Source organism: Rhinolophus sinicus, chromosome 9, assembly GCF_057876585.1.
Source record: "Rhinolophus sinicus isolate RSI-liver-muscle chromosome 9, RSI-T2T, whole genome shotgun sequence".
Taxonomy (NCBI): Eukaryota; Metazoa; Chordata; class Mammalia; order Chiroptera; family Rhinolophidae; genus Rhinolophus; species Rhinolophus sinicus.
Genome location: NC_142509.1, coordinates 720888 through 745148, shown reverse-complemented (window position 1 = coordinate 745148; position 24261 = coordinate 720888). Strand labels below are relative to the sequence as shown.

Sequence of the window (24261 nt, the reverse complement as noted above, 5' to 3'; positions counted from 1 at the left end):
CCCTGCCGCCCTTTGCCCCTCTGCAGCCGCCCAGGCAGCCGAAGGTCCCCCTGGCCAGAGGAGGGTCAGTCGCCCGGCACTACAAGCTCGCATCCCCGGCCGCACACCAGGCCTGTCGGCCAGGGCTCCCCCCCACTCCCTCTTCTTAGTGCTCTTCGCCGAGGCAGGCCGTCAGCCTGCAGCAGTCAGCCGCGTCTCGGTCGCCGCCGCCGCCGCCACCGCCATCGCAGGGCTCCCTCTCGCTCCCCGACCCTGCCGCCGCCGCAACCCCCAACGCCCAAGCCCAGGGCTGCCTGCCGGCGCAGGCCTCCACCAGGCTCTCTCCATCCCAGGACGTGCCGGTGCTTTGCACCTCGGCCCGAGCCCAGGGCACGCCCATCCCTGCGCCTGCCCCCGGGACCCGACACACAGGATCGGCGTGTCCTCGGGCAAACGGGACGCCCACCCGCCCCGCCCCACCGGAGTCTTCTGTCTCCGCTGGCAGGCACCTCGCCCCACACCCCCGCGCGTCCCCTCCCGTCTCCCACAAGAGCCAGGAGCCCTCCCTTCCCGCCGGCCACGGTGTCCCTGAAACACAGGGCACAAAGAGCCGGGACAAACCAGGGGACGGCGGGAGCAGCACCCCAACACACCACGCGCCATCGACTCCGGGGGAGACCACCACAAGGGCAGAGCAGGCACGCAGGCGCACAACCCTCACAACCAGGGTGCCTGGGGGCTGCCACTCTCCTCCCGCGGGCGGGTGCCTGGGCGGGGCTCAGAGACCACAGGCCCTCCGGAGACCCTGGCGGCCCGCCCCGGAGGCTTCAATGGTGACTGCCAACGCCAGGGCAATGCCTCCTTAGCGGAGCCCAGCCCCGGGCACGACCACACTCCGGTGGAGGAGCTGCCACTTCAACACAGCCTCAGTGCGTCTGTAACAGTCCGTGTGCCCGCCTGTGCGTCCCTCACACCCTCCCCCACCCCATATCCGTCGGGCTCTGTGACGTGCCTGTTGGGCTCTGGCTCTGGCTCAGGAGCTCTCTCCCCGCGTGCCAGCCCCCTCTTTCTCTGTCTCTGTCCATGTCTCTCTGTATGTCTAGATACACACATGTACATATACGAGCATATTTCCATCTCGCTCCCTCTTACTCCTCCTCCCGTTCTGTCTGTCTGTCCCTGTCCTGCGGGGACTCTAGCCCCTCTGCCCGCACAAGAATGCAGGATTTGGCGAGGCCAAGAGGGAACACCAACAGACCACGGATAGGGGGCTCATAGCACCATGTCTCACGGGCGGCTGGCTCGGAGACTCGGCAAGCCGGAGCCGCCCGATCCCCAGCCTGCCGGCCGATTCTCTGCCAACCAACAGACCCACCAACCTACCGACCCACCAAGCCGGCCAACTGCAGTCCGCGCCCCTCTGCAATTTGCAGTCCACAATCCGCGCTTCCTAGCTTGGCCACCGCAGCTCTGCCGGTGGCCAATGGCCAACTGGCAACAGCTGATGGCCAAGCGGTCACAGCTGATATCCATGCAGCCCGCACGCAGCACCCCTCCACGCGAGGCCCAGAGCCTGGAGAGTGCTCTCTGCGAGTCTGTCCCCACAGTCCCCGTCTGTCTCTCTCCGCCTCTCTCTTGCTCCGTCTCTGGCCTTCTCTCATCCTCTCTCTCACCTCCCTGGGTCAGGAGAGGTGACGTGTAGCCAGTGAAGTGAACAGTGATCGGGCGGGACGCCGGTCGCTGACGAGGGGCGAGAACCCAGAAAGAAGGCTGTGTGAGGAAGGGTGGCGGCAGACTGGAGGTGCTGCCCCCTGGTGGCGGGTGGCTCTCCCTGGCTTTGGGCCAGTGGGTGGGGCCGGCCAGGGCCAGGGCCTGGGTTGCACGTCCCTAGGGTGGAGGGGACTGAGAGGACCCTGCGACCCCCTCGGTGGCCCTGAGAGGTGGGGACAGCACAGCAGCAAGGGGGGTGTGCGGTTGTGGGGCTGGGGGGAGATGAGAGGGGTTGGGGTAGGGGGGCGGGGTAAAAGCCCTTCGGGGCCTGGGGAGGCCCAGGATGCCAGGGCGCCCAGACATATGTCACAGTCAGGGAAGTGACAGAGGCCCGTTAGAGCCACTGGGGGGCGCGAAGGGGCCTCGCTGCGGGCCAGGAGGAGCCCGTCGCCCACACCAGCGGCGTCTGGAGGAGGCGGGGAGCTGGCGGGAGGCGCTCGGGCAGACATGCTCGCCACCCGAGCGGCCCAGCAGCATGGCGTGCGCTCAGAAGCAGGTCGGGAGCAGGCTCTTGGAGTGCCGGGAGCCGGGTCCCAGCGCCTAAGGCCACACCACCCTGCACGCGCCAGATCTCGTCTGATCTCGGGAGCTAAGCAGGGAGGGGCCTGGTTAGTACTTGGATGGGAGACCGCCTGGGAATAGCTGCAGGCTTTTGCTCGCCTCTCCTTTTGCGCCGCGGCCCCGGCGTGGCTCCCTCCGAACCCCTGCCGCCCCTTGCCTCTCTGCAGCCGCCCAGCCAGCCGAAGGTCCCCCTGACCAGCAGAGGGTTAGCCGCCAGGCACTACAAGCTGGCAGCCCCGGCCGCACACCAGGCCCCTCGGCCAGGGCTCCCCCGCACACCCTCTTCTCAGTCCTCTTCAGTCCCGGAGGCTGTCATCTCGATCCCTTCGCCGACCTTCGATCGCCGCCACCGCCAACAGCGCTGCCCTCGCCCCCGCCGCCACCGCCAAATCCGCCGCCATCACCGCGCTCCCCACACCCCCCTCCAGCGCTGACCTCACCCCTGCCCCCGCCCTCGCCACCGCCATCGCTGTACTGCTTCAATCTCCCGCCTCTGCTCTCCCCTCCTCCGCCGCCAGCACCGCCCTCTTCCCCGCTACCGCCGCCGCCGGCGCCAACCCTCCCCGCGCCCAGCGCCCGCCGACACAGCCCCCAACGCTGCCGCCGCCTCCATCGCCGACCTCGCAACCCTCCCGCGCCGCAGCCGCCGCCGCCGCCGCCGCCGCCGCCGCCGCCGCCGCCGCCATCGCTGCTCGCGATCAGCCCCCGCTTCTCCCGCCGCCGCCGCGATCACCGCGCTCCCCACCCCCTCCGCCAGCGCTGCCCTCGCCCCCTCCCCGCCCCCGCTGCCGCCATCGCCGTACTCCCTCAAACTCCCTCCTCTGCTCTCCCCCCCTCGGCCGCCAGCACCGCGCTCCCCATCCCCGCCGCCAGCGCTGCCCTCTTCCCCACCCCCGCCCCCGCCGCCGCCATTGCCGCACTCCCTCAATCTCCCTCCTCTGCTCTCCCCGCCTCCTGCACCGCCATCTCCCCCGCCCCCGCCCCAGGCCCGCCTCCGCCACCATCGCCATACTCCCTCAATCTCCCGCCTCTGCTCTCCCGGCCTCCTCCGTCCCCGCCGCTGCCGCCGACGCCGCCGCCGCCGCCGCCATCGACCCCCGTGCCCCAGCGCCCACCGTCAAAGCCCCCATTGTCGCCACCGCCATCGCCGCCCTGGCGCCATCCTCGCGGTTGCCATCGCCTACCTCCCCACCCTCCCTCGCCTCCGCCGCGTCCCCCGCTGCCACTGCTGCCGCCGCCGCCGCCGCCGCCGCAGCCCCCCCCTCCGCAGCCGCCCAAGCCGCCGTCGCGGGGTCCTCCCACAACTCCCAAGCCCAGGGTTGCCTGCTGGTGCAGGCCTCCCCCAGCCTTGGGGGTGCGGTTGTTGGTAAACCTGGTGGCGGTAGGGGGGCGGGGTGTATGGCGGTCTGGGTCCGGGGAGTCCCAGGATGCCAGAGTTCCACGACTTCTGGCACCATCAGGGAAGTGGCAGTGTCCCATGGAGCCTCGGGTGGCGCGAAGGGGCCTCGCTGCCGGCCAGGAGTAGCCCGCCGCCCACGCCAGGGGCATTCGGAAGAGGCGGGGAGCCGGACTGGGGGGGGGGACGCGGTGCTGGCAGAGCCGGCCAGCAGGTCGATGCTCGCCACCGGAGCCGCGCATCTGCATGGCGGGCGCTCACGAGGCAGGCCGGGAGCAGGCTCTTGGGGCGCGGGGAGCCGAGTCCCATCGTCTATGGCCATACCACCCTGAACGCGCCCGATCTCCTCTGATCTCGGGAGCTAAGCAGGGAGGGGCCTGGTTAGTGCTTGGATGGGACACCGCCTGGGAATACCTGTAGGCTTTTGCTCGCCTCTCCTTTTGCGCCGCCGCCCCTGCGTGGCTCCCTCCGAACCCCTGCCGCCCCTTGCCCCTCTGCAGCCGCCCATCCAGCCGAAGGTCCCCCTGGCCAGAGGCCGGTCAGCCACCCGGCGCTACAAGCTGGCAGCCCCGGCCGCACACCAGGCCCGTCGGCCAGGGCTCACCCCCACACCCTCTTCTTAGTCCTCTTCGCTGAGGCAGGCAGTCAGCCAGCAGCAGTTAGCCGAGCCTGTGTCTCCGCCGGCAGGCACCTCTCCCCACACCCCCGCGCGCCCCCTCCCATCGCCCACAAGAGCCAGGAACCCTCCCTTCCCGCAGTGGCCCCAACACACAGGGTACAAAGAGCCGGGACAAAGCAGGGGACTGAGGGAGGAGCACCCCAACACACCGCACGCCCTCGGACTCCAGGAGAGACCACCACAAGGGGAAGTGCAGGCACGCAGGCACACAACACTCTCAACCAGGGTGCCTGTGGGCTGCCACTCTCCTCCCGCGGGGCGGGGGGTTCCTGGGCGGGGCTCGGAGCCCACTGGCCCTCCCGCCCGGCCCGGGGGCTTCAAGGGTGACTTTCAATGCCCGGGCACTGCCTCCTTAGTGGAGCCCAGCCACGGGCATGACCACACTTCGGTTGAGAAGCTGCCACTTCAAAGCAGCGTCAGTGCGTCTGTCCCAGTCCGTGTGCCCGCTTGTGCGTCCCTCCCCCCTCCACCACCCCATGTCTCTCTGGCTCTGTGACGTGCCTGTTGGGCTCTGGCTCTGGCTCAGGAGCTCTCTCCCCGCGTGCCAGCCCCCTCTTTCTCTGTCTCTGTCCATGTCTCTCTGTATGTCTAGGTACATACAGGTACATATAGGTGTATATTTCGATCTCGCTCCCTCTTTCTCCTCCTCCCGTTCTCTCTGTCGGTCCCTGTCCTGCGGGGACTCTAGTCCCTCTGCCCGCACAAGAACGCAGGATATGGCGAGGCCAAGAGGGAACACCAACAGAGCCACGGATAGGGGGCTCATAGCACTATGTCTCACGGGCGGCTGGCTCGGAGACACGGCAAGCCGGAGCCGCCCGATCCCCAACCTGTCGGCCGCTTCTCTGCCAACCCACCGACACACCGCCCGTCGACCCGCCAAGCGGGCCCACTGCAATCCGCGCCCCTCTGCAATTTGCAGTCCACCATCCGCGCTTCCTAGCTTGGCCACCGCAGCTCCTCCGGTGGCCAGTGGCCAACTGGCAACAGCTGATGGCCAAGCGGTCACAGCTGATGACCATGCAGCCCCCAAGCAGCACCCCTCCACGCGAGGCCCAGAGCCTGGAGAGTGCTCTCTGCGAGTCTGTCCCCACAGTCCCCGTCTGTCTCTCTCCGCCTCTCTCTTGCTCCGTCTCTGGCCTTCTCTCATCCTCTCTCTCACCTCCCTGGGTCAGGAGAGGTGACGTGTAGCCAGTGAAGGGACCGGACATCGGGCGGGGCTCCGGTCGCTGACGAGGGTTCCAGGGCCCAGACTGAAGGCTTGTGACGAAGGGTGGCTGCAGACTGGAGATGCTGCACCCTGGTGGCGCGGGTGGCTCTCCCTGGCTTTGGGCCTGTGGATGGGTCCGGTCAGGGCCAGGGCCTGGGTTGCACGTCCCTAGGGCCGGAGGGGACTGAGAGGACCCTGCGACCCCCTCGGTGGCCCTGAGAGGTGGGGACAGCACAGCAGCAAGGGGGGTGTGCGGTTGTGGGGCTGGGGGGAGATGAGAGGGGTTGGGGTAGGGGGGCGGGGTGAAAGCCCTTCGGGGCCTGGGGAGGCCCAGGATGCCAGGGCGCCCAGACATATGTCACAGTCAGGGAAGTGACAGAGGCCCGTGGAGCCACTGGGGGGCGCGAAGGGGCCTCGCTGCGGGCCAGGAGTAGCCCGTCGCCCACACCAGCGGCGTCCGGAGGAGGCGGGGAGCGGGCGGCAGGCGCTCGGGCAGACGTGCTCGCCACCCTAGCGGCCCAGCAGCACGGCGCGCGGTCAGAGGCAGGCCGGGAGCAGGCTCTTGGGGCGCGGGGAGCCGGGTCCCAGCGTCTACGGCCATACCACCCTGAACGCGCCCGATCTCCTCTGATCTCGGGAGCTAAGCAGGGAGGGGCCTGGTTAGTACTTGGATGGGAGACCGCCTGGGAATAGCTGCAGGCTTTTGCTCGCCTCTCCTTTTGCGCCGCCGCCCCGGCGTGGCTCCCTCCGAACCCCTGCCGCCCTTTGCCCCTCTGCAGCCGCCCAGGCAGCCGAAGGTCCCCCTGGCCAGAGGAGGGTCAGTCGCCCGGCACTACAAGCTCGCATCCCCGGCCGCACACCAGGCCTGTCGGCCAGGGCTCCCCCCCACTCCCTCTTCTTAGTGCTCTTCGCCGAGGCAGGCCGTCAGCCTGCAGCAGTCAGCCGCGTCTCGGTCGCCGCCGCCGCCGCCACCGCCATCGCAGGGCTCCCTCTCGCTCCCCGACCCTGCCGCCGCCGCAACCCCCAACGCCCAAGCCCAGGGCTGCCTGCCGGCGCAGGCCTCCACCAGGCTCTCTCCATCCCAGGACGTGCCGGTGCTTTGCACCTCGGCCCGAGCCCAGGGCACGCCCATCCCTGCGCCTGCCCCCGGGACCCGACACACAGGATCGGCGTGTCCTCGGGCAAACGGGACGCCCACCCGCCCCGCCCCACCGGAGTCTTCTGTCTCCGCTGGCAGGCACCTCGCCCCACACCCCCGCGCGTCCCCTCCCGTCTCCCACAAGAGCCAGGAGCCCTCCCTTCCCGCCGGCCACGGTGTCCCTGAAACACAGGGCACAAAGAGCCGGGACAAACCAGGGGACGGCGGGAGCAGCACCCCAACACACCACGCGCCATCGACTCCGGGGGAGACCACCACAAGGGCAGAGCAGGCACGCAGGCGCACAACCCTCACAACCAGGGTGCCTGGGGGCTGCCACTCTCCTCCCGCGGGCGGGTGCCTGGGCGGGGCTCAGAGACCACAGGCCCTCCGGAGACCCTGGCGGCCCGCCCCGGAGGCTTCAATGGTGACTGCCAACGCCAGGGCAATGCCTCCTTAGCGGAGCCCAGCCCCGGGCACGACCACACTCCGGTGGAGGAGCTGCCACTTCAACACAGCCTCAGTGCGTCTGTAACAGTCCGTGTGCCCGCCTGTGCGTCCCTCACACCCTCCCCCACCCCATATCCGTCGGGCTCTGTGACGTGCCTGTTGGGCTCTGGCTCTGGCTCAGGAGCTCTCTCCCCGCGTGCCAGCCCCCTCTTTCTCTGTCTCTGTCCATGTCTCTCTGTATGTCTAGATACACACATGTACATATACGAGCATATTTCCATCTCGCTCCCTCTTACTCCTCCTCCCGTTCTGTCTGTCTGTCCCTGTCCTGCGGGGACTCTAGCCCCTCTGCCCGCACAAGAATGCAGGATTTGGCGAGGCCAAGAGGGAACACCAACAGACCACGGATAGGGGGCTCATAGCACCATGTCTCACGGGCGGCTGGCTCGGAGACTCGGCAAGCCGGAGCCGCCCGATCCCCAGCCTGCCGGCCGATTCTCTGCCAACCAACAGACCCACCAACCTACCGACCCACCAAGCCGGCCAACTGCAGTCCGCGCCCCTCTGCAATTTGCAGTCCACAATCCGCGCTTCCTAGCTTGGCCACCGCAGCTCTGCCGGTGGCCAATGGCCAACTGGCAACAGCTGATGGCCAAGCGGTCACAGCTGATATCCATGCAGCCCGCACGCAGCACCCCTCCACGCGAGGCCCAGAGCCTGGAGAGTGCTCTCTGCGAGTCTGTCCCCACAGTCCCCGTCTGTCTCTCTCCGCCTCTCTCTTGCTCCGTCTCTGGCCTTCTCTCATCCTCTCTCTCACCTCCCTGGGTCAGGAGAGGTGACGTGTAGCCAGTGAAGTGAACAGTGATCGGGCGGGACGCCGGTCGCTGACGAGGGGCGAGAACCCAGAAAGAAGGCTGTGTGAGGAAGGGTGGCGGCAGACTGGAGGTGCTGCCCCCTGGTGGCGGGTGGCTCTCCCTGGCTTTGGGCCAGTGGGTGGGGCCGGCCAGGGCCAGGGCCTGGGTTGCACGTCCCTAGGGTGGAGGGGACTGAGAGGACCCTGCGACCCCCTCGGTGGCCCTGAGAGGTGGGGACAGCACAGCAGCAAGGGGGGTGTGCGGTTGTGGGGCTGGGGGGAGATGAGAGGGGTTGGGGTAGGGGGGCGGGGTAAAAGCCCTTCGGGGCCTGGGGAGGCCCAGGATGCCAGGGCGCCCAGACATATGTCACAGTCAGGGAAGTGACAGAGGCCCGTTAGAGCCACTGGGGGGCGCGAAGGGGCCTCGCTGCGGGCCAGGAGGAGCCCGTCGCCCACACCAGCGGCGTCTGGAGGAGGCGGGGAGCTGGCGGGAGGCGCTCGGGCAGACATGCTCGCCACCCGAGCGGCCCAGCAGCATGGCGTGCGCTCAGAAGCAGGTCGGGAGCAGGCTCTTGGAGTGCCGGGAGCCGGGTCCCAGCGCCTAAGGCCACACCACCCTGCACGCGCCAGATCTCGTCTGATCTCGGGAGCTAAGCAGGGAGGGGCCTGGTTAGTACTTGGATGGGAGACCGCCTGGGAATAGCTGCAGGCTTTTGCTCGCCTCTCCTTTTGCGCCGCGGCCCCGGCGTGGCTCCCTCCGAACCCCTGCCGCCCCTTGCCTCTCTGCAGCCGCCCAGCCAGCCGAAGGTCCCCCTGACCAGCAGAGGGTTAGCCGCCAGGCACTACAAGCTGGCAGCCCCGGCCGCACACCAGGCCCCTCGGCCAGGGCTCCCCCGCACACCCTCTTCTCAGTCCTCTTCAGTCCCGGAGGCTGTCATCTCGATCCCTTCGCCGACCTTCGATCGCCGCCACCGCCAACAGCGCTGCCCTCGCCCCCGCCGCCACCGCCAAATCCACCGCCATCACCGCGCTCCCCACACCCCCCTCCAGCGCTGACCTCACCCCTGCCCCCGCCCTCGCCACCGCCATCGCTGTACTGCTTCAATCTCCCGCCTCTGCTCTCCCCTCCTCCGCCGCCAGCACCGCCCTCTTCCCCGCTACCGCCGCCGCCGGCGCCAACCCTCCCCGCGCCCAGCGCCCGCCGACACAGCCCCCAACGCTGCCGCCGCCTCCATCGCCGACCTCGCAACCCTCCCGCGCCGCAGCCGCCGCCGCCGCCGCCGCCGCCATCGCTGCTCGCGATCAGCCCCCGCTTCTCCCGCCGCCGCCGCGATCACCGCGCTCCCCACCCCCTCCGCCAGCGCTGCCCTCGCCCCCTCCCCGCCCCCGCTGCCGCCATCGCCGTACTCCCTCAAACTCCCTCCTCTGCTCTCCCCCCCTCGGCCGCCAGCACCGCGCTCCCCATCCCCGCCGCCAGCGCTGCCCTCTTCCCCACCCCCGCCCCCGCCGCCGCCATTGCCGCACTCCCTCAATCTCCCTCCTCTGCTCTCCCCGCCTCCTGCACCGCCATCTCCCCCGCCCCCGCCCCAGGCCCGCCTCCGCCACCATCGCCATACTCCCTCAATCTCCCGCCTCTGCTCTCCCGGCCTCCTCCGCCCCCGCCGCTGCCGCCGACGCCGCCGCCGCCGCCGCCATCGACCCCCGTGCCCCAGCGCCCACCGTCAAAGCCCCCATTGTCGCCACCGCCATCGCCGCCCTGGCGCCATCCTCGCGGTTGCCATCGCCTACCTCCCCACCCTCCCTCGCCTCCGCCGCGTCCCCCGCTGCCACTGCTGCCGCCGCCGCCGCCGCCGCCGCAGCCCCCCCCTCCGCAGCCGCCCAAGCCGCCGTCGCGGGGTCCTCCCACAACTCCCAAGCCCAGGGTTGCCTGCTGGTGCAGGCCTCCCCCAGCCTTGGGGGTGCGGTTGTTGGTAAACCTGGTGGCGGTAGGGGGGCGGGGTGTATGGCGGTCTGGGTCCGGGGAGTCCCAGGATGCCAGAGTTCCACGACTTCTGGCACCATCAGGGAAGTGGCAGTGTCCCATGGAGCCTCGGGTGGCGCGAAGGGGCCTCGCTGCCGGCCAGGAGTAGCCCGCCGCCCACGCCAGGGGCATTCGGAAGAGGCGGGGAGCCGGACTGGGGGGGGGGGGACGCGGTGCTGGCAGAGCCGGCCAGCGGGTCGATGCTCGCCACCGGAGCCGCGCATCTGCATGGCGGGCGCTCACGAGGCAGGCCGGGAGCAGGCTCTTGGGGCGCGGGGAGCCGAGTCCCATCGTCTATGGCCATACCACCCTGAACGCGCCCGATCTCCTCTGATCTCGGGAGCTAAGCAGGGAGGGGCCTGGTTAGTGCTTGGATGGGACACCGCCTGGGAATACCTGTAGGCTTTTGCTCGCCTCTCCTTTTGCGCCGCCGCCCCTGCGTGGCTCCCTCCGAACCCCTGCCGCCCCTTGCCCCTCTGCAGCCGCCCATCCAGCCGAAGGTCCCCCTGGCCAGAGGCCGGTCAGCCACCCGGCGCTACAAGCTGGCAGCCCCGGCCGCACACCAGGCCCGTCGGCCAGGGCTCACCCCCACACCCTCTTCTTAGTCCTCTTCGCTGAGGCAGGCAGTCAGCCAGCAGCAGTTAGCCGAGCCTGTGTCTCCGCCGGCAGGCACCTCTCCCCACACCCCCGCGCGCCCCCTCCCATCGCCCACAAGAGCCAGGAACCCTCCCTTCCCGCAGTGGCCCCAACACACAGGGTACAAAGAGCCGGGACAAAGCAGGGGACTGAGGGAGGAGCACCCCAACACACCGCACGCCCTCGGACTCCAGGAGAGACCACCACAAGGGGAAGTGCAGGCACGCAGGCACACAACACTCTCAACCAGGGTGCCTGTGGGCTGCCACTCTCCTCCCGCGGGGCGGGGGGTTCCTGGGCGGGGCTCGGAGCCCACTGGCCCTCCCGCCCGGCCCGGGGGCTTCAAGGGTGACTTTCAATGCCCGGGCACTGCCTCCTTAGTGGAGCCCAGCCACGGGCATGACCACACTTCGGTTGAGAAGCTGCCACTTCAAAGCAGCGTCAGTGCGTCTGTCCCAGTCCGTGTGCCCGCTTGTGCGTCCCTCCCCCCTCCACCACCCCATGTCTCTCTGGCTCTGTGACGTGCCTGTTGGGCTCTGGCTCTGGCTCAGGAGCTCTCTCCCCGCGTGCCAGCCCCCTCTTTCTCTGTCTCTGTCCATGTCTCTCTGTATGTCTAGGTACATACAGGTACATATAGGTGTATATTTCGATCTCGCTCCCTCTTTCTCCTCCTCCCGTTCTCTCTGTCGGTCCCTGTCCTGCGGGGACTCTAGTCCCTCTGCCCGCACAAGAACGCAGGATATGGCGAGGCCAAGAGGGAACACCAACAGAGCCACGGATAGGGGGCTCATAGCACTATGTCTCACGGGCGGCTGGCTCGGAGACACGGCAAGCCGGAGCCGCCCGATCCCCAACCTGTCGGCCGCTTCTCTGCCAACCCACCGACACACCGCCCGTCGACCCGCCAAGCGGGCCCACTGCAATCCGCGCCCCTCTGCAATTTGCAGTCCACCATCCGCGCTTCCTAGCTTGGCCACCGCAGCTCCTCCGGTGGCCAGTGGCCAACTGGCAACAGCTGATGGCCAAGCGGTCACAGCTGATGACCATGCAGCCCCCAAGCAGCACCCCTCCACGCGAGGCCCAGAGCCTGGAGAGTGCTCTCTGCGAGTCTGTCCCCACAGTCCCCGTCTGTCTCTCTCCGCCTCTCTCTTGCTCCGTCTCTGGCCTTCTCTCATCCTCTCTCTCACCTCCCTGGGTCAGGAGAGGTGACGTGTAGCCAGTGAAGGGACCGGACATCGGGCGGGGCTCCGGTCGCTGACGAGGGTTCCAGGGCCCAGACTGAAGGCTTGTGACGAAGGGTGGCTGCAGACTGGAGATGCTGCACCCTGGTGGCGCGGGTGGCTCTCCCTGGCTTTGGGCCTGTGGATGGGTCCGGTCAGGGCCAGGGCCTGGGTTGCACGTCCCTAGGGCCGGAGGGGACTGAGAGGACCCTGCGACCCCCTCGGTGGCCCTGAGAGGTGGGGACAGCACAGCAGCAAGGGGGGTGTGCGGTTGTGGGGCTGGGGGGAGATGAGAGGGGTTGGGGTAGGGGGGCGGGGTGAAAGCCCTTCGGGGCCTGGGGAGGCCCAGGATGCCAGGGCGCCCAGACATATGTCACAGTCAGGGAAGTGACAGAGGCCCGTGGAGCCACTGGGGGGCGCGAAGGGGCCTCGCTGCGGGCCAGGAGTAGCCCGTCGCCCACACCAGCGGCGTCCGGAGGAGGCGGGGAGCGGGCGGCAGGCGCTCGGGCAGACGTGCTCGCCACCCTAGCGGCCCAGCAGCACGGCGCGCGGTCAGAGGCAGGCCGGGAGCAGGCTCTTGGGGCGCGGGGAGCCGGGTCCCAGCGTCTACGGCCATACCACCCTGAACGCGCCCGATCTCCTCTGATCTCGGGAGCTAAGCAGGGAGGGGCCTGGTTAGTACTTGGATGGGAGACCGCCTGGGAATAGCTGCAGGCTTTTGCTCGCCTCTCCTTTTGCGCCGCCGCCCCGGCGTGGCTCCCTCCGAACCCCTGCCGCCCTTTGCCCCTCTGCAGCCGCCCAGGCAGCCGAAGGTCCCCCTGGCCAGAGGAGGGTCAGTCGCCCGGCACTACAAGCTCGCATCCCCGGCCGCACACCAGGCCTGTCGGCCAGGGCTCCCCCCCACTCCCTCTTCTTAGTGCTCTTCGCCGAGGCAGGCCGTCAGCCTGCAGCAGTCAGCCGCGTCTCGGTCGCCGCCGCCGCCGCCACCGCCATCGCAGGGCTCCCTCTCGCTCCCCGACCCTGCCGCCGCCGCAACCCCCAACGCCCAAGCCCAGGGCTGCCTGCCGGCGCAGGCCTCCACCAGGCTCTCTCCATCCCAGGACGTGCCGGTGCTTTGCACCTCGGCCCGAGCCCAGGGCACGCCCATCCCTGCGCCTGCCCCCGGGACCCGACACACAGGATCGGCGTGTCCTCGGGCAAACGGGACGCCCACCCGCCCCGCCCCACCGGAGTCTTCTGTCTCCGCTGGCAGGCACCTCGCCCCACACCCCCGCGCGTCCCCTCCCGTCTCCCACAAGAGCCAGGAGCCCTCCCTTCCCGCCGGCCACGGTGTCCCTGAAACACAGGGCACAAAGAGCCGGGACAAACCAGGGGACGGCGGGAGCAGCACCCCAACACACCACGCGCCATCGACTCCGGGGGAGACCACCACAAGGGCAGAGCAGGCACGCAGGCGCACAACCCTCACAACCAGGGTGCCTGGGGGCTGCCACTCTCCTCCCGCGGGCGGGTGCCTGGGCGGGGCTCAGAGACCACAGGCCCTCCGGAGACCCTGGCGGCCCGCCCCGGAGGCTTCAATGGTGACTGCCAACGCCAGGGCAATGCCTCCTTAGCGGAGCCCAGCCCCGGGCACGACCACACTCCGGTGGAGGAGCTGCCACTTCAACACAGCCTCAGTGCGTCTGTAACAGTCCGTGTGCCCGCCTGTGCGTCCCTCACACCCTCCCCCACCCCATATCCGTCGGGCTCTGTGACGTGCCTGTTGGGCTCTGGCTCTGGCTCAGGAGCTCTCTCCCCGCGTGCCAGCCCCCTCTTTCTCTGTCTCTGTCCATGTCTCTCTGTATGTCTAGATACACACATGTACATATACGAGCATATTTCCATCTCGCTCCCTCTTACTCCTCCTCCCGTTCTGTCTGTCTGTCCCTGTCCTGCGGGGACTCTAGCCCCTCTGCCCGCACAAGAATGCAGGATTTGGCGAGGCCAAGAGGGAACACCAACAGACCACGGATAGGGGGCTCATAGCACCATGTCTCACGGGCGGCTGGCTCGGAGACTCGGCAAGCCGGAGCCGCCCGATCCCCAGCCTGCCGGCCGATTCTCTGCCAACCAACAGACCCACCAACCTACCGACCCACCAAGCCGGCCAACTGCAGTCCGCGCCCCTCTGCAATTTGCAGTCCACAATCCGCGCTTCCTAGCTTGGCCACCGCAGCTCTGCCGGTGGCCAATGGCCAACTGGCAACAGCTGATGGCCAAGCGGTCACAGCTGATATCCATGCAGCCCGCACGCAGCACCCCTCCACGCGAGGCCCAGAGCCTGGAGAGTGCTCTCTGCGAGTCTGTCCCCACAGTCCCCGTCTGTCTCTCTCCGCCTCTCTCTTGCTCCGTCTCTGGCCTTCTCTCATCCTCTCTCTCACCTCCCTGGGTCAGGAGAGGTGACGTGTAGCCAGTGAAGTGAACAGTGATCGGGCGGGACGCCGGTCGCTGACGAGGGGCGAGAACCCAGAAAGAAGGCTGTGTGAGGAAGGGTGGCGGCAGACTGGAGGTGCTGCCCCCTGGTGGCGGGTGGCTCTCCCTGGCTTTGGGCCAGTGGGTGGGGCCGGCCAGGGCCAGGGCCTGGGTTGCACGTCCCTAGGGTGGAGGGGACTGAGAGGACCCTGCGACCCCCTCGGTGGCCCTGAGAGGTGGGGACAGCACAGCAGCAAGGGGGGTGTGCGGTTGTGGGGCTGGGGGGAGATGAGAGGGGTTGGGGTAGGGGGGCGGGGTAAAAGCCCTTCGGGGCCTGGGGAGGCCCAGGATGCCAGGGCGCCCAGACATATGTCACAGTCAGGGAAGTGACAGAGGCCCGTTAGAGCCACTGGGGGGCGCGAAGGGGCCTCGCTGCGGGCCAGGAGGAGCCCGTCGCCCACACCAGCGGCGTCTGGAGGAGGCGGGGAGCTGGCGGGAGGCGCTCGGGCAGACATGCTCGCCACCCGAGCGGCCCAGCAGCATGGCGTGCGCTCAGAAGCAGGTCGGGAGCAGGCTCTTGGAGTGCCGGGAGCCGGGTCCCAGCGCCTAAGGCCACACCACCCTGCACGCGCCAGATCTCGTCTGATCTCGGGAGCTAAGCAGGGAGGGGCCTGGTTAGTACTTGGATGGGAGACCGCCTGGGAATAGCTGCAGGCTTTTGCTCGCCTCTCCTTTTGCGCCGCGGCCCCGGCGTGGCTCCCTCCGAACCCCTGCCGCCCCTTGCCTCTCTGCAGCCGCCCAGCCAGCCGAAGGTCCCCCTGACCAGCAGAGGGTTAGCCGCCAGGCACTACAAGCTGGCAGCCCCGGCCGCACACCAGGCCCCTCGGCCAGGGCTCCCCCGCACACCCTCTTCTCAGTCCTCTTCAGTCCCGGAGGCTGTCATCTCGATCCCTTCGCCGACCTTCGATCGCCGCCACCGCCAACAGCGCTGCCCTCGCCCCCGCCGCCACCGCCAAATCCACCGCCATCACCGCGCTCCCCACACCCCCCTCCAGCGCTGACCTCACCCCTGCCCCCGCCCTCGCCACCGCCATCGCTGTACTGCTTCAATCTCCCGCCTCTGCTCTCCCCTCCTCCGCCGCCAGCACCGCCCTCTTCCCCGCTACCGCCGCCGCCGGCGCCAACCCTCCCCGCGCCCAGCGCCCGCCGACACAGCCCCCAACGCTGCCGCCGCCTCCATCGCCGACCTCGCAACCCTCCCGCGCCGCAGCCGCCGCCGCCGCCGCCGCCGCCATCGCTGCTCGCGATCAGCCCCCGCTTCTCCCGCCGCCGCCGCGATCACCGCGCTCCCCACCCCCTCCGCCAGCGCTGCCCTCGCCCCCTCCCCGCCCCCGCTGCCGCCATCGCCGTACTCCCTCAAACTCCCTCCTCTGCTCTCCCCCCCTCGGCCGCCAGCACCGCGCTCCCCATCCCCGCCGCCAGCGCTGCCCTCTTCCCCACCCCCGCCCCCGCCGCCGCCATTGCCGCACTCCCTCAATCTCCCTCCTCTGCTCTCCCCGCCTCCTGCACCGCCATCTCCCCCGCCCCCGCCCCAGGCCCGCCTCCGCCACCATCGCCATACTCCCTCAATCTCCCGCCTCTGCTCTCCCGGCCTCCTCCGCCCCCGCCGCTGCCGCCGACGCCGCCGCCGCCGCCGCCATCGACCCCCGTGCCCCAGCGCCCACCGTCAAAGCCCCCATTGTCGCCACCGCCATCGCCGCCCTGGCGCCATCCTCGCGGTTGCCATCGCCTACCTCCCCACCCTCCCTCGCCTCCGCCGCGTCCCCCGCTGCCACTGCTGCCGCCGCCGCCGCCGCCGCCGCAGCCCCCCCCTCCGCAGCCGCCCAAGCCGCCGTCGCGGGGTCCTCCCACAACTCCCAAGCCCAGGGTTGCCTGCTGGTGCAGGCCTCCCCCAGCCTTGGGGGTGCGGTTGTTGGTAAACCTGGTGGCGGTAGGGGGGCGGGGTGTATGGCGGTCTGGGTCCGGGGAGTCCCAGGATGCCAGAGTTCCACGACTTCTGGCACCATCAGGGAAGTGGCAGTGTCCCATGGAGCCTCGGGTGGCGCGAAGGGGCCTCGCTGCCGGCCAGGAGTAGCCCGCCGCCCACGCCAGGGGCATTCGGAAGAGGCGGGGAGCCGGACTGGGGGGGGGGGGGACGCGGTGCTGGCAGAGCCGGCCAGCGGGTCGATGCTCGCCACCGGAGCCGCGCATCTGCATGGCGGGCGCTCACGAGGCAGGCCGGGAGCAGGCTCTTGGGGCGCGGGGAGCCGAGTCCCATCGTCTATGGCCATACCACCCTGAACGCGCCCGATCTCCTCTGATCTCGGGAGCTAAGCAGGGAGGGGCCTGGTTAGTGCTTGGATGGGACACCGCCTGGGAATACCTGTAGGCTTTTGCTCGCCTCTCCTTTTGCGCCGCCGCCCCTGCGTGGCTCCCTCCGAACCCCTGCCGCCCCTTGCCCCTCTGCAGCCGCCCATCCAGCCGAAGGTCCCCCTGGCCAGAGGCCGGTCAGCCACCCGGCGCTACAAGCTGGCAGCCCCGGCCGCACACCAGGCCCGTCGGCCAGGGCTCACCCCCACACCCTCTTCTTAGTCCTCTTCGCTGAGGCAGGCAGTCAGCCAGCAGCAGTTAGCCGAGCCTGTGTCTCCGCCGGCAGGCACCTCTCCCCACACCCCCGCGCGCCCCCTCCCATCGCCCACAAGAGCCAGGAACCCTCCCTTCCCGCAGTGGCCCCAACACACAGGGTACAAAGAGCCGGGACAAAGCAGGGGACTGAGGGAGGAGCACCCCAACACACCGCACGCCCTCGGACTCCAGGAGAGACCACCACAAGGGGAAGTGCAGGCACGCAGGCACACAACACTCTCAACCAGGGTGCCTGTGGGCTGCCACTCTCCTCCCGCGGGGCGGGGGGTTCCTGGGCGGGGCTCGGAGCCCACTGGCCCTCCCGCCCGGCCCGGGGGCTTCAAGGGTGACTTTCAATGCCCGGGCACTGCCTCCTTAGTGGAGCCCAGCCACGGGCATGACCACACTTCGGTTGAGAAGCTGCCACTTCAAAGCAGCGTCAGTGCGTCTGTCCCAGTCCGTGTGCCCGCTTGTGCGTCCCTCCCCCCTCCCCCACCCCATGTCTCTCTGGCTCTGTGACGTGCCTGTTGGGCTCTGGCTCTGGCTCAGGAGCTCTCTCCCCGCGTGCCAGCCCCCTCTTTCTCTGTCTCTGTCCATGTCTCTCTGTATGTCTAGGTACATACAGGTACATATAGGTGTATATTTCGATCTCGCTCCCTCTTTCTCCTCCTCCCGTTCTCTCTGTCGGTCCCTGTCCTGCGGGGACTCTAGTCCCTCTGCCCGCACAAGAACGCAGGATATGGCGAGGCCAAGAGGGAACACCAACAGAGCCACGGATAGGGGGCTCATAGCACTATGTCTCACGGGCGGCTGGCTCGGAGACACGGCAAGCCGGAGCCGCCCGATCCCCAACCTGTCGGCCGCTTCTCTGCCAACCCACCGACACACCGCCCGTCGACCCGCCAAGCGGGCCCACTGCAATCCGCGCCCCTCTGCAATTTGCAGTCCACCATCCGCGCTTCCTAGCTTGGCCACCGCAGCTCCTCCGGTGGCCAGTGGCCAACTGGCAACAGCTGATGGCCAAGCGGTCACAGCTGATGACCATGCAGCCCCCAAGCAGCACCCCTCCACGCGAGGCCCAGAGCCTGGAGAGTGCTCTCTGCGAGTCTGTCCCCACAGTCCCCGTCTGTCTCTCTCCGCCTCTCTCTTGCTCCGTCTCTGGCCTTCTCTCATCCTCTCTCTCACCTCCCTGGGTCAGGAGAGGTGACGTGTAGCCAGTGAAGGGACCGGACATCGGGCGGGGCTCCGGTCGCTGACGAGGGTTCCAGGGCCCAGACTGAAGGCTTGTGACGAAGGGTGGCTGCAGACTGGAGATGCTGCACCCTGGTGGCGCGGGTGGCTCTCCCTGGCTTTGGGCCTGTGGATGGGTCCGGTCAGGGCCAGGGCCTGGGTTGCACGTCCCTAGGGCCGGAGGGGACTGAGAGGACCCTGCGACCCCCTCGGTGGCCCTGAGAGGTGGGGACAGCACAGCAGCAAGGGGGGTGTGCGGTTGTGGGGCTGGGGGGAGATGAGAGGGGTTGGGGTAGGGGGGCGGGGTGAAAGCCCTTCGGGGCCTGGGGAGGCCCAGGATGCCAGGGCGCCCAGACATATGTCACAGTCAGGGAAGTGACAGAGGCCCGTGGAGCCACTGGGGGGCGCGAAGGGGCCTCGCTGCGGGCCAGGAGTAGCCCGTCGCCCACACCAGCGGCGTCCGGAGGAGGCGGGGAGCGGGCGGCAGGCGCTCGGGCAGACGTGCTCGCCACCCTAGCGGCCCAGCAGCACGGCGCGCGGTCAGAGGCAGGCCGGGAGCAGGCTCTTGGGGCGCGGGGAGCCGGGTCCCAGCGTCTACGGCCATACCACCCTGAACGCGCCCGATCTCCTCTGATCTCGGGAGCTAAGCAGGGAGGGGCCTGGTTAGTACTTGGATGGGAGACCGCCTGGGAATAGCTGCAGGCTTTTGCTCGCCTCTCCTTTTGCGCCGCCGCCCCGGCGTGGCTCCCTCCGAACCCCTGCCGCCCTTTGCCCCTCTGCAGCCGCCCAGGCAGCCGAAGGTCCCCCTGGCCAGAGGAGGGTCAGTCGCCCGGCACTACAAGCTCGCATCCCCGGCCGCACACCAGGCCTGTCGGCCAGGGCTCCCCCCCACTCCCTCTTCTTAGTGCTCTTCGCCGAGGCAGGCCGTCAGCCTGCAGCAGTCAGCCGCGTCTCGGTCGCCGCCGCCGCCGCCACCGCCATCGCAGGGCTCCCTCTCGCTCCCCGACCCTGCCGCCGCCGCAACCCCCAACGCCCAAGCCCAGGGCTGCCTGCCGGCGCAGGCCTCCACCAGGCTCTCTCCATCCCAGGACGTGCCGGTGCTTTGCACCTCGGCCCGAGCCCAGGGCACGCCCATCCCTGCGCCTGCCCCCGGGACCCGACACACAGGATCGGCGTGTCCTCGGGCAAACGGGACGCCCACCCGCCCCGCCCCACCGGAGTCTTCTGTCTCCGCTGGCAGGCACCTCGCCCCACACCCCCGCGCGTCCCCTCCCGTCTCCCACAAGAGCCAGGAGCCCTCCCTTCCCGCCGGCCACGGTGTCCCTGAAACACAGGGCACAAAGAGCCGGGACAAACCAGGGGACGGCGGGAGCAGCACCCCAACACACCACGCGCCATCGACTCCGGGGGAGACCACCACAAGGGCAGAGCAGGCACGCAGGCGCACAACCCTCACAACCAGGGTGCCTGGGGGCTGCCACTCTCCTCCCGCGGGCGGGTGCCTGGGCGGGGCTCAGAGACCACAGGCCCTCCGGAGACCCTGGCGGCCCGCCCCGGAGGCTTCAATGGTGACTGCCAACGCCAGGGCAATGCCTCCTTAGCGGAGCCCAGCCCCGGGCACGACCACACTCCGGTGGAGGAGCTGCCACTTCAACACAGCCTCAGTGCGTCTGTAACAGTCCGTGTGCCCGCCTGTGCGTCCCTCACACCCTCCCCCACCCCATATCCGTCGGGCTCTGTGACGTGCCTGTTGGGCTCTGGCTCTGGCTCAGGAGCTCTCTCCCCGCGTGCCAGCCCCCTCTTTCTCTGTCTCTGTCCATGTCTCTCTGTATGTCTAGATACACACATGTACATATACGAGCATATTTCCATCTCGCTCCCTCTTACTCCTCCTCCCGTTCTGTCTGTCTGTCCCTGTCCTGCGGGGACTCTAGCCCCTCTGCCCGCACAAGAATGCAGGATTTGGCGAGGCCAAGAGGGAACACCAACAGACCACGGATAGGGGGCTCATAGCACCATGTCTCACGGGCGGCTGGCTCGGAGACTCGGCAAGCCGGAGCCGCCCGATCCCCAGCCTGCCGGCCGATTCTCTGCCAACCAACAGACCCACCAACCTACCGACCCACCAAGCCGGCCAACTGCAGTCCGCGCCCCTCTGCAATTTGCAGTCCACAATCCGCGCTTCCTAGCTTGGCCACCGCAGCTCTGCCGGTGGCCAATGGCCAACTGGCAACAGCTGATGGCCAAGCGGTCACAGCTGATATCCATGCAGCCCGCACGCAGCACCCCTCCACGCGAGGCCCAGAGCCTGGAGAGTGCTCTCTGCGAGTCTGTCCCCACAGTCCCCGTCTGTCTCTCTCCGCCTCTCTCTTGCTCCGTCTCTGGCCTTCTCTCATCCTCTCTCTCACCTCCCTGGGTCAGGAGAGGTGACGTGTAGCCAGTGAAGTGAACAGTGATCGGGCGGGACGCCGGTCGCTGACGAGGGGCGAGAACCCAGAAAGAAGGCTGTGTGAGGAAGGGTGGCGGCAGACTGGAGGTGCTGCCCCCTGGTGGCGGGTGGCTCTCCCTGGCTTTGGGCCAGTGGGTGGGGCCGGCCAGGGCCAGGGCCTGGGTTGCACGTCCCTAGGGTGGAGGGGACTGAGAGGACCCTGCGACCCCCTCGGTGGCCCTGAGAGGTGGGGACAGCACAGCAGCAAGGGGGGTGTGCGGTTGTGGGGCTGGGGGGAGATGAGAGGGGTTGGGGTAGGGGGGCGGGGTAAAAGCCCTTCGGGGCCTGGGGAGGCCCAGGATGCCAGGGCGCCCAGACATATGTCACAGTCAGGGAAGTGACAGAGGCCCGTTAGAGCCACTGGGGGGCGCGAAGGGGCCTCGCTGCGGGCCAGGAGGAGCCCGTCGCCCACACCAGCGGCGTCTGGAGGAGGCGGGGAGCTGGCGGGAGGCGCTCGGGCAGACATGCTCGCCACCCGAGCGGCCCAGCAGCATGGCGTGCGCTCAGAAGCAGGTCGGGAGCAGGCTCTTGGAGTGCCGGGAGCCGGGTCCCAGCGCCTAAGGCCACACCACCCTGCACGCGCCAGATCTCGTCTGATCTCGGGAGCTAAGCAGGGAGGGGCCTGGTTAGTACTTGGATGGGAGACCGCCTGGGAATAGCTGCAGGCTTTTGCTCGCCTCTCCTTTTGCGCCGCGGCCCCGGCGTGGCTCCCTCCGAACCCCTGCCGCCCCTTGCCTCTCTGCAGCCGCCCAGCCAGCCGAAGGTCCCCCTGACCAGCAGAGGGTTAGCCGCCAGGCACTACAAGCTGGCAGCCCCGGCCGCACACCAGGCCCCTCGGCCAGGGCTCCCCCGCACACCCTCTTCTCAGTCCTCTTCAGTCCCGGAGGCTGTCATCTCGATCCCTTCGCCGACCTTCGATCGCCGCCACCGCCAACAGCGCTGCCCTCGCCCCCGCCGCCACCGCCAAATCCGCCGCCATCACCGCGCTCCCCACACCCCCCTCCAGCGCTGACCTCACCCCTGCCCCCGCCCTCGCCACCGCCATCGCTGTACTGCTTCAATCTCCCGCCTCTGCTCTCCCCTCCTCCGCCGCCAGCACCGCCCTCTTCCCCGCTACCGCCGCCGCCGGCGCCAACCCTCCCCGCGCCCAGCGCCCGCCGACACAGCCCCCAACGCTGCCGCCGCCTCCATCGCCGACCTCGCAACCCTCCCGCGCCGCAGCCGCCGCCGCCGCCGCCGCCGCCGCCGCCGCCGCCATCGCTGCTCGCGATCAGCCCCCGCTTCTCCCGCCGCCGCCGCGATCACCGCGCTCCCCACCCCCTCCGCCAGCGCTGCCCTCGCCCCCTCCCCGCCCCCGCTGCCGCCATCGCCGTACTCCCTCAAACTCCCTCCTCTGCTCTCCCCCCCTCGGCCGCCAGCACCGCGCTCCCCATCCCCGCCGCCAGCGCTGCCCTCTTCCCCACCCCCGCCCCCGCCGCCGCCATTGCCGCACTCCCTCAATCTCCCTCCTCTGCTCTCCCCGCCTCCTGCACCGCCATCTCCCCCGCCCCCGCCCCAGGCCCGCCTCCGCCACCATCGCCATACTCCCTCAATCTCCCGCCTCTGCTCTCCCGGCCTCCTCCGTCCCCGCCGCTGCCGCCGACGCCGCCGCCGCCGCCGCCGCCATCGACCCCCGTGCCCCAGCGCCCACCGTCAAAGCCCCCATTGTCGCCACCGCCATCGCCGCCCTGGCGCCATCCTCGCGGTTGCCATCGCCTACCTCCCCACCCTCCCTCGCCTCCGCCGCGTCCCCCGCTGCCACTGCTGCCGCCGCCGCCGCCGCCGCCGCAGCCCCCCCCTCCGCAGCCGCCCAAGCCGCCGTCGCGGGGTCCTCCCACAACTCCCAAGCCCAGGGTTGCCTGCTGGTGCAGGCCTCCCCCAGCCTTGGGGGTGCGGTTGTTGGTAAACCTGGTGGCGGTAGGGGGGCGGGGTGTATGGCGGTCTGGGTCCGGGGAGTCCCAGGATGCCAGAGTTCCACGACTTCTGGCACCATCAGGGAAGTGGCAGTGTCCCATGGAGCCTCGGGTGGCGCGAAGGGGCCTCGCTGCCGGCCAGGAGTAGCCCGCCGCCCACGCCAGGGGCATTCGGAAGAGGCGGGGAGCCGGACTGGGGGGGGGGACGCGGTGCTGGCAGAGCCGGCCAGCGGGTCGATGCTCGCCACCGGAGCCGCGCATCTGCATGGCGGGCGCTCACGAGGCAGGCCGGGAGCAGGCTCTTGGGGCGCGGGGAGCCGAGTCCCATCGTCTATGGCCATACCACCCTGAACGCGCCCGATCTCCTCTGATCTCGGGAGCTAAGCAGGGAGGGGCCTGGTTAGTGCTTGGATGGGACACCGCCTGGGAATACCTGTAGGCTTTTGCTCGCCTCTCCTTTTGCGCCGCCGCCCCTGCGTGGCTCCCTCCGAACCCCTGCCGCCCCTTGCCCCTCTGCAGCCGCCCATCCAGCCGAAGGTCCCCCTGGCCAGAGGCCGGTCAGCCACCCGGCGCTACAAGCTGGCAGCCCCGGCCGCACACCAGGCCCGTCGGCCAGGGCTCACCCCCACACCCTCTTCTTAGTCCTCTTCGCTGAGGCAGGCAGTCAGCCAGCAGCAGTTAGCCGAGCCTGTGTCTCCGCCGGCAGGCACCTCTCCCCACACCCCCGCGCGCCCCCTCCCATCGCCCACAAGAGCCAGGAACCCTCCCTTCCCGCAGTGGCCCCAACACACAGGGTACAAAGAGCCGGGACAAAGCAGGGGACTGAGGGAGGAGCACCCCAACACACCGCACGCCCTCGGACTCCAGGAGAGACCACCACAAGGGGAAGTGCAGGCACGCAGGCACACAACACTCTCAACCAGGGTGCCTGTGGGCTGCCACTCTCCTCCCGCGGGGCGGGGGGTTCCTGGGCGGGGCTCGGAGCCCACTGGCCCTCCCGCCCGGCCCGGGGGCTTCAAGGGTGACTTTCAATGCCCGGGCACTGCCTCCTTAGTGGAGCCCAGCCACGGGCATGACCACACTTCGGTTGAGAAGCTGCCACTTCAAAGCAGCGTCAGTGCGTCTGTCCCAGTCCGTGTGCCCGCTTGTGCGTCCCTCCCCCCTCCCCCACCCCATGTCTCTCTGGCTCTGTGACGTGCCTGTTGGGCTCTGGCTCTGGCTCAGGAGCTCTCTCCCCGCGTGCCAGCCCCCTCTTTCTCTGTCTCTGTCCATGTCTCTCTGTATGTCTAGGTACATACAGGTACATATAGGTGTATATTTCGATCTCGCTCCCTCTTTCTCCTCCTCCCGTTCTCTCTGTCGGTCCCTGTCCTGCGGGGACTCTAGTCCCTCTGCCCGCACAAGAACGCAGGATATGGCGAGGCCAAGAGGGAACACCAACAGAGCCACGGATAGGGGGCTCATAGCACTATGTCTCACGGGCGGCTGGCTCGGAGACACGGCAAGCCGGAGCCGCCCGATCCCCAACCTGTCGGCCGCTTCTCTGCCAACCCACCGACACACC

At 69.4% G+C, this 24261-nt stretch overlaps 11 pseudogenes; all 11 read left to right on the top strand.

Moving 5' to 3' along the window:
• The first annotated feature begins 2287 nt into the window (after positions 1-2287).
• On the top strand, positions 2288-2407 carry LOC148757185 (5S ribosomal RNA; annotated as a pseudogene).
• Positions 2408-4016: 1609 nt separating this feature from the next.
• On the top strand, positions 4017-4136 carry LOC148757184 (5S ribosomal RNA; annotated as a pseudogene).
• Positions 4137-6184: 2048 nt separating this feature from the next.
• Positions 6185-6304, top strand: LOC148757183 (5S ribosomal RNA; annotated as a pseudogene).
• Positions 6305-8635: 2331 nt separating this feature from the next.
• On the top strand, positions 8636-8755 carry LOC148757182 (5S ribosomal RNA; annotated as a pseudogene).
• Positions 8756-10348: 1593 nt separating this feature from the next.
• On the top strand, positions 10349-10468 carry LOC148757181 (5S ribosomal RNA; annotated as a pseudogene).
• A 2048-nt stretch (positions 10469-12516) lies between these two features.
• Positions 12517-12636, top strand: LOC148757180 (5S ribosomal RNA; annotated as a pseudogene).
• Positions 12637-14967: 2331 nt separating this feature from the next.
• On the top strand, positions 14968-15087 carry LOC148757179 (5S ribosomal RNA; annotated as a pseudogene).
• Positions 15088-16681: 1594 nt separating this feature from the next.
• LOC148757178 (5S ribosomal RNA) lies at positions 16682-16801 on the top strand (annotated as a pseudogene).
• Positions 16802-18849: 2048 nt separating this feature from the next.
• Positions 18850-18969, top strand: LOC148757177 (5S ribosomal RNA; annotated as a pseudogene).
• Positions 18970-21300: 2331 nt separating this feature from the next.
• On the top strand, positions 21301-21420 carry LOC148757176 (5S ribosomal RNA; annotated as a pseudogene).
• Positions 21421-23026: 1606 nt separating this feature from the next.
• Positions 23027-23146, top strand: LOC148757175 (5S ribosomal RNA; annotated as a pseudogene).
• The last annotated feature ends 1115 nt before the right edge of the window (positions 23147-24261 follow it).